At 37.5% G+C, this 7,620-nt stretch overlaps 1 long non-coding RNA gene across 1 annotated transcript; it reads right to left on the bottom strand.

Moving 5' to 3' along the window:
• Nucleotides 1-2,592: 2,592 nt before the first annotated feature.
• Nucleotides 2,593-7,013, bottom strand: LOC311427813. Its single transcript, XR_014687581.1, has 3 exons — nt 6,691-7,013; nt 5,088-5,207; nt 2,593-2,710 (listed from the first exon to the last, which is right to left on the bottom strand). It is a non-coding gene; the product is annotated as an uncharacterized lncRNA (long non-coding RNA).
• Between the last annotated feature and the right edge of the window lie 607 nt (nt 7,014-7,620).

Below are 7,620 nucleotides of genomic sequence, written 5' to 3'. Positions count from 1 at the left end.
GTGAGCTATTTTCATGGAGACAAAATTACCACAAGCACACAGTAGCTAATTTCCTAAATGCAATAATGTGATTATTTGCCATAATGGCCACATGCACTCCATCAGTCCACATTAAAGACTAAGAGGTTAATCCTATTGAGTTTAAAAGAAGAAAAACCTGATGGGTTTGCCTTTAAATTACAGGACTGTAAAATGCATTTGAAATCACCAGTTTAATTCATTTTCTTTCTTTCTTCCTCCCATCCTCCCTCCCTCCCTCCCTCCCTCCCTCCCTCCCTCCCTTCCTTCCTTCCTTCCTTCATTCATTCTTTTGTAGCTTTATAACTTTTAAACAGACACATTTGTATTTATGTATTTATTTATTAAATCTTTTCCTGCCTAAGACCACATATGCTCAGTATGTGTAATTTTATAGGTCAGTTATGAACTTCTATAAAGAGGTGTGAAATGAAAATATTGACAGCTGAGTTTGCTGGCACAACTACGACATTCTTCAAAGTAAAGGTCAAAACACTGAAAATCATGGATATTCCACAACTCCAAAAATAAATAAAAATATCTGAACAAATGTTAGAATTTTCCTGGAGGTTTTAGTGTTTCTTTAGCTCAGCCACATTTAAATCATGCCATTTCCCTTGCCAGACAGGCAAACGGTCTAATTTATTAGTCTGCCTTTCTGCTAGTTTTCAAAAAGATACAAAAAGAACAAAATCAGGAAACAAACAGAACTCTCTGCTGAAAGGAAAGCAGGAACACAAAGATGTGATTTTAGGAAAGCAAAGGGCAGAATTCACTTGACAAGTTTTCTTCAGGATGTGCAGGGAATTGAACACAATTGGGTTATATGAGATGAAAAAGAGAGATCAGAAGACTATAGAAGAAGAACAAAAACCTACCTTCACTTTTGCCAATGGCAAAATCTTCCAATAATCTAAGTTGCATTAGTGCTTCACCCTCTATCATTCTCAGCCTTGCCTTTTAACTTGAGGAAAAAGTTGATTGCCAGCAGACAGCTAGAGTGAATGCAAAGTCTGCATAAGAAAAGGAACAAGAAATCTTTCCCTGCTACCACCTACCACTAGGGAAATGGAGACTTCAGACACAAAACTTTTGTGGTTGTGGGACAGATGTTTAAGATGTAGAAAACAGAAAACCCTCTTATGCTAACCTATAAGGTCATTCTCTACCTTCCATACACAAACAAAGCCAGCACTCTGTACAGATGTGCCTTTAAACAACAGGGTAATAACAGGGATATCAACAGGGTGTGTAGTGGGGAAGGCGCCAGTTTGAAGGATTAGTCAGAAACTTTATGTGAATTTTTTTTTGCTTAGTTGAATCACAGAACCATAGAATACTTTGGGTTGCAAGAGGTGTTAAAGACCATCTGGTTACAACACCTCTGCAATGGGCAGGGACATCTCCCACTAGACCAGGTTGCTTAAAGCCCCATCCAACCTGGTCTTGAACACCTCCAGAGATGGGGCATCTGCATCTTCTCTGGGCAACCTCTTCGAGGCCCGCAGCACACTCATAGTGAAGAATTTCTTCCTTATATCTAAACTAAATTTACTCTCTTTTAGTTTTGAACCGTCACCTCTTGTCCTGTCACACTGATGAAGTGTCCTTCTCCATCTTTCCTACAGGCTCCCATTAACTACTGAAAGGCTGCTATAAGTCTCCCTGGAACCTTCTCTTCTCTAGGCTAAATAACCCCAACTTTTTGAGCATTTTTCATAGGAATATTGCTTGAAATAAAATCCCAACTCACATGAAGTCTACAGGATGTTTGGCTTTCAAGGGTAGCAGGTCAACAGACCAAATAAGCTTTAATGTGGACCATGAACAGTACAAATTTTTCCTGGAAAAAACATAGGATGGAACTCATCAACCTGGAAAATTCATCCTCAGCATGTGCAGAATTTCATTTTTGGCTCCTGGCCATCCACATGTCAACATTAGTATTTTTTTTTTTTTTAATTAAGATTGTTCAGATCACAGTCAGATGTGCTGTGGCTACAGCTTAACTTGATTAAGAGGTCACTGTCCTCATCTGCTTACCTCTTCCTCTGTTTCATTCCTGTTCCCCAAGAGATGCTAGCACAACTCTATGAGAAGTGACACCTTCACTAGTTTCTGTAAAATAAAGTGTCACAATAAAATAGAAAACATAAAATGTATGCAAGTAAGCATAGGTTATTCTGAGCAGTTACAAATGTAGCTAAGCCAGAAAATTTGAACCAGCTGAGAATGTGTAAATGAAGTCACTCATCTCCTATCCCAGCCAGCTGCAGCAGAAACAGCATGTCTGGCTATGCCCTTTCACCAAGGGTTTAACTTGATTTAACTAGGGGTATTGTTTTCAAGTGATACAGCGAATTTAGGGATAGTGTGGTGGTTCTGATTTTGGTTTACTTAAAGTCATTTGAGAACAGAGATTTAAAGTGGACTCAAATAAATCTGAACAACAGTGTGGTTTTGAGCAGTGAAATAGAAACCTTAGTGTATGCTGCTCTTCCTCTCCTCTGCTAATGCCTTGATGTATCAATGTGTAACTCATGCAGCAGAGCAATAGGCACCCCATAGATAATATGAACATGAGAGAACACAGTGTGATTCAGGTATTTATTTTTATTTCAGTTACCCACTACTTTAATATGTGAAACATGGTCTCATTCAACAAGATCCAATTCTGAAATATGATCCAGACCTGATGAGAGAAGACAACATAACAGAATATTAGCAGAGCCCTGAAATCTATCTTTTGTGGCATGAATAACAAGCCCTGAATAAAGACTGAGTTAGTTTCTTTCTTTCTTTTTCTTTTTTTTTTTTTTTTTTTTCCCTTATTTATCTATCTATCTATTTATTTATTTATTTTTCACTCTGACAGCAGAATTTCACACAGAGCTTGAAGTGTAGTTAAACATTTTGCTAGGTTAATCAACTAGAAGAGCCATTAGTCTAAGCTGGAGGAAATATAAGCAGACAAGATTTTTTGTGTCAAATAAGGAAAGGTGTAATCAGGAAATATTTTTTTTTTCTTTTCAAATAATAACATCTGAAGTGCTTTAATGAATATTTTTGGGACATTGAAGTTGTCTGACACCCAAATGGAAAAATGGAAATGGAAAGAATGAAAAACATTATGCAGTCTAAAAAATATACAAGTCATTTCATATTAGGGTAGCCTGTAGCTGCTTGAAAATTTTTTGAAGACGGCAATTATCAGGAAATCATTAGTACCCGGAGAACAAATACTGTCACGGTTTGCAAAGTCTAAGGAGCTATTTATTATTTAAAAAATGGCTGTGCCAATACTCTGCTGTAAAATCCAGTACAACTGCTTTGGCTTTAGTCAGAGTGTATGAGTACCTCTTGCTAAGCTGTTGAAAGGATCTCATGGTCTTGCATGGAGTTATAGTAGCTGCCAAAAACTGCTGGAATAGAAGGGATCATTGTAAAATCCTTAACAGCATAGTTTAAAAATTAATTCAGTAGTTGGGAAAAAATGCTTGGCTGACAGAGCTGAAAATCAAACCCTCTGTTTAGCCACACAGCAGATAAAATATTACCAGCCATCATGCAAGATCCACATTGCCAGTTCAGCATCACTCTGACCTAATGACCTAAATGAAATGACCGAAAATCCTAGAACCTGCTGCTGGAAAGGCCCAAGCTCCCAGAATAACAGTAAGCCTTGATGCAGCTCGGGTCTGGGGCATTTTACAAGAAGAGTGCCAAATGGCTGTGGGTTTTGGTTTTGGAAGGGGACTGACAACCAAGTAATTACACAAAAGCTACAGAGGGACAGCTGTTATATGAAAATGACTTCTAGTTAGCAGGCATAGCTGACAGACTGCAACAACTGGCAAATTATTTCATAGGTTTGACTGAGAAGAGAGTCTGAGGACAGTTGACTAATGACAAAAGGGAAGAACAGGTGGGTTTTCATTCAGATTAATCCTTTTATGAAGCAGATCCTCATCTGCACCTCAGTACCTCATTAAGGCATAAACCACAGCTGATTCTATTTGACTTCAATGCTAATTTTCAAAAATAATGAAAATAATAATACTGTAAGATAACATTAGTAAAGACCTTCACTGAATGCTGTGCACAAGAGGGATGGTATCTCTGACTTTGAAAGAATGGCATTTTTATCTCTAAATGTCTACATGCACTGGTGTCTAGGATAGCAGTACAGCACATTCAAAATTGAAAACAACTTTTCAAAATTGATTTTCTTGATATGGAAAATAAATACAAGGGAAAACAAAAAACAACAAACAAACTAGCAAACAAAACAACAACAACAAACTTTATTCTTTTCCCATTCCATGTTTAACTGTTCTCTTTCACTTCAGCCATATACAGAACGTGTAACAGATCACTGTTTGAGTCACACTGAGACTCACTTGAGATTTTGCTCTCCAGAAGCTAAATATAGTGAAACATTCCAGTCAATCAGAAACTGAATACAGAGCAGAAAAATTTTGGGAAAAAAAAAAAAAAAAAAAAAAAAAAGTACAAAATAATACCATCTTCAAAGTTTAAAACTACATTGCATGACCATTGTCTTAAGTGAATGGTTGTCTCTGGTAACTGTAGCTATCTTGGGACTGGGCTACACTGAGACTGAACTCTCACAGAACAAAGCCTGCATTCTAAAAAAGGGTTATTTGGTTTGCTGATGAGCTCAAAGATATGGCATTGAGAAATAAAGGTAAAAATAATAAGTTAGGTAGCATACACTTGAATGAAAGGTACAAACAAACAACTACAAAAGACCAACATAAAAAATAATCTTAACATTCTGGATTTCATTTCACTATGCTCCATGAACATGTGTCAACAGACATAAACCTGACAAAAGGAAAAAAAACAACTACTTTCTCAAGCAACCCCCACAACACAGAAACCACCATAGAAATTTCAGTCATATTCATCTGATATTGTTCAGTAACTGCCACCAATTCCTCCTTAATGATTTGTGGAGAGAAAAAGAGGAAACAGATAAGCTAAATATCTGCAGGAAACAGGGTAAATGAAAGGAAGTTGAAAAAAAAAATAAATATATCATTTACCTGCGCTGCCAAATAGGAGCAGATGGTGAGATCCAAGGGGAGATAAACGTTAAAGACTGGAAACCTAGCGATTCATCCTGCCAGCTTTCAAAGATCCAGTACAACTGAAAAATCTAAGAACTGTATAACAGCAATGTTAAACAACAATAATACAAGACTATAGGACAGGTAAAATGGAATGAACATGCTGAGCAGAGGGAGTTGAACACTTTCAACAACAACCCCATGAAGGGTTCCTGAAGTCAGATTGCAAGGAGTTGCCAAGCAGAAAATATTTAAGGGAAAAGATGAAGTGAAAAGGCAAATTGTGTGGTAAAGCATATGAAGTAAAAGAGTTGAGATTCTGACCAATCTCAACAAGCATTTCAAAAAGATGGAAAAAAATAGCGTCATTTTGAATTTCAAAGCAGTGAATAACTTAGTTTCTGGAACTGTAGATTTTTTAAATGAGCTGTCTAATATAGATCTAAAGACAATAAAACAAAGAAAAGCTGTTTGACGTTGTAATACTTGGCTTCACATAACATTTTTTCAGGCCCCCTAGGCATAAACATTGGCTTTCTGCTATTAAATTCTTCAGGCCATGGAGTACAGATGCCATAAAAGAAAGATCCAAATTTTTCAAGGTCCTCATGCAGCTGCCATATTGCTCAAAGACCAGGATTTTTGTATCAGAGCTGTTCTTTTAAAAGCTCATCAGATAACGTGAAAGGCTGCCCTGGAAAGCTCCAAGGGTATTAAGAAGAGATTGTACATATGGTTGGAAACTTGGCTTGGCACTGAACAGCTGTAGCTACTGCTTTTTTTTCTCCTTTTTCAATTGCATTGCAATCCAAAGCAGTTTAGATTCCAGCCCTGGGGCAGAGTCCAAGTGTTCAAAACTGGGAAGGACACAGATCTAACCTGAAAGGCCTAGGTCAGTTGCACTAGTCAATAGTGACACTCAAGCCAGGAGAGCATACCTCTGCGAAGGACAGTTCTAGAGCATAATCTGCATGCATGCCATGCACAGTACAAACAATACAAGAGTAAAAGAGGAATGTTTTCACAAGGTTGCAATATTAGGCTTAACCTCAACACATAAATCTCATGCTTTAACTATACCTGCTTTGATTTTGTTAGATTACTAGCATGTTTTAGCCAACACATGGACAACATATACATTTTACCTGAGCATAAAAGAGCCTTTTAACTCATTAAATTGAACCGGAATAGTTGAGAAATTCAAAAGTTAAGAGAACAATGAGGAGGGAAACATAAATATCCTATTGTTCCACAAGTCCCAACTGGTCCCAACTGTATATGTGTCCTAAAACACATATACATTTAATTGTATATGTGTCATAAAACACATATACAATTAAAAACAAACAAAGGGATTCTAGTCTAGCTGCTAGAGTGAATATCAGCCATATCTTGGAAGTATTTCTAATTGGAAAAAAGATATATGATAAGTGATAAAAAATAAAATAGAATCATTCCAGATTCTTTCATTCCTAAATGAGATTTCTTCATCTGCTTCAATTAAGTAATTGGCCAAACTTCATCCAAATTGTTTCCCCTGATTCTTGCATTTATCTAATTTTCCAGGTTCCTGACCCACCTTTTCAAATACGTAGCTGTGCTCAGGCATCAAGAGGTGGTCATGGGTAATCTCAGTGTCCTCTTGGCATAGATGAATTTTCTTTATGACCAGTGAGATCTCAGTTGTAGATGACAAAGACAGGATTTCAGATGCTTTCTGTACGTTTGTGATACCATGGCAAATCCATCAAGAGAAGCACAAGATAATTCTTGGTTGCTGTACCCAGAAAGACTTTCCTCTTTGCTCTATGGCACCTGGAACCCCCTCCTATTTAGATGTCCATTTGTTTCGTGCTGTCCTGCCTTGCCATAGGAATAGTTATAGAGTCAGTTTTGACACTGCTGTCTGAGCAAAGAGATTTTGTCTGTGACTATGTCTTAGGCAGAGACTAGATAAGCTAGTCCACCCTCCACACATTGCCGTACATGGGCTGGGAATTTAACACGTCTGTGAAGGAAGCACACTCCAGAGTCCACAGAAATATTAAACATTTATTTAAAAATACTCCCTTAAGTTTCTAATGAAAATAAATTTGCTAAACAATCTGAGATCAACACCATTTTTTTTTCCCAAAGAATAAGGAAAGAAAAATTTGGCTGGAGTTTCTGGGGTAATATTACAGACATTCCCTTGGTAATCATCCCTTTTCACTGAGTTATGGAGGCTCTAAGAACCCTAAGAAGCCTAAGAACTCATGGGTGAAATGATGGAGTATAGCTTACTTTCCTGCCCTTCACTTTCTCCCAAGGCATGATTTTTCCAGAGTGCTGAGGGTCTTCTTCCCTAAGAGTCTGTTTTTTGTCAGGATCGAAAGGGCAAATCAGCAGCAGTAGAACTTGCAGTCAGGGCCTGTAACTTCCCATATGTAAGCAAAGACTGAAAGACTTGTAACGTAAAAGCCCATGGAATATTCTGGTAATAGGTGGCTGAGAAAATTGGTAAAGACAG

This window comes from Aythya ferina (genome assembly GCF_964211825.1).
Source record: "Aythya ferina genome assembly, chromosome: Z".
Classification (NCBI taxonomy): Eukaryota; Metazoa; Chordata; class Aves; order Anseriformes; family Anatidae; genus Aythya; species Aythya ferina.
This window is presented reverse-complemented; position numbering and strand designations above follow the sequence as displayed.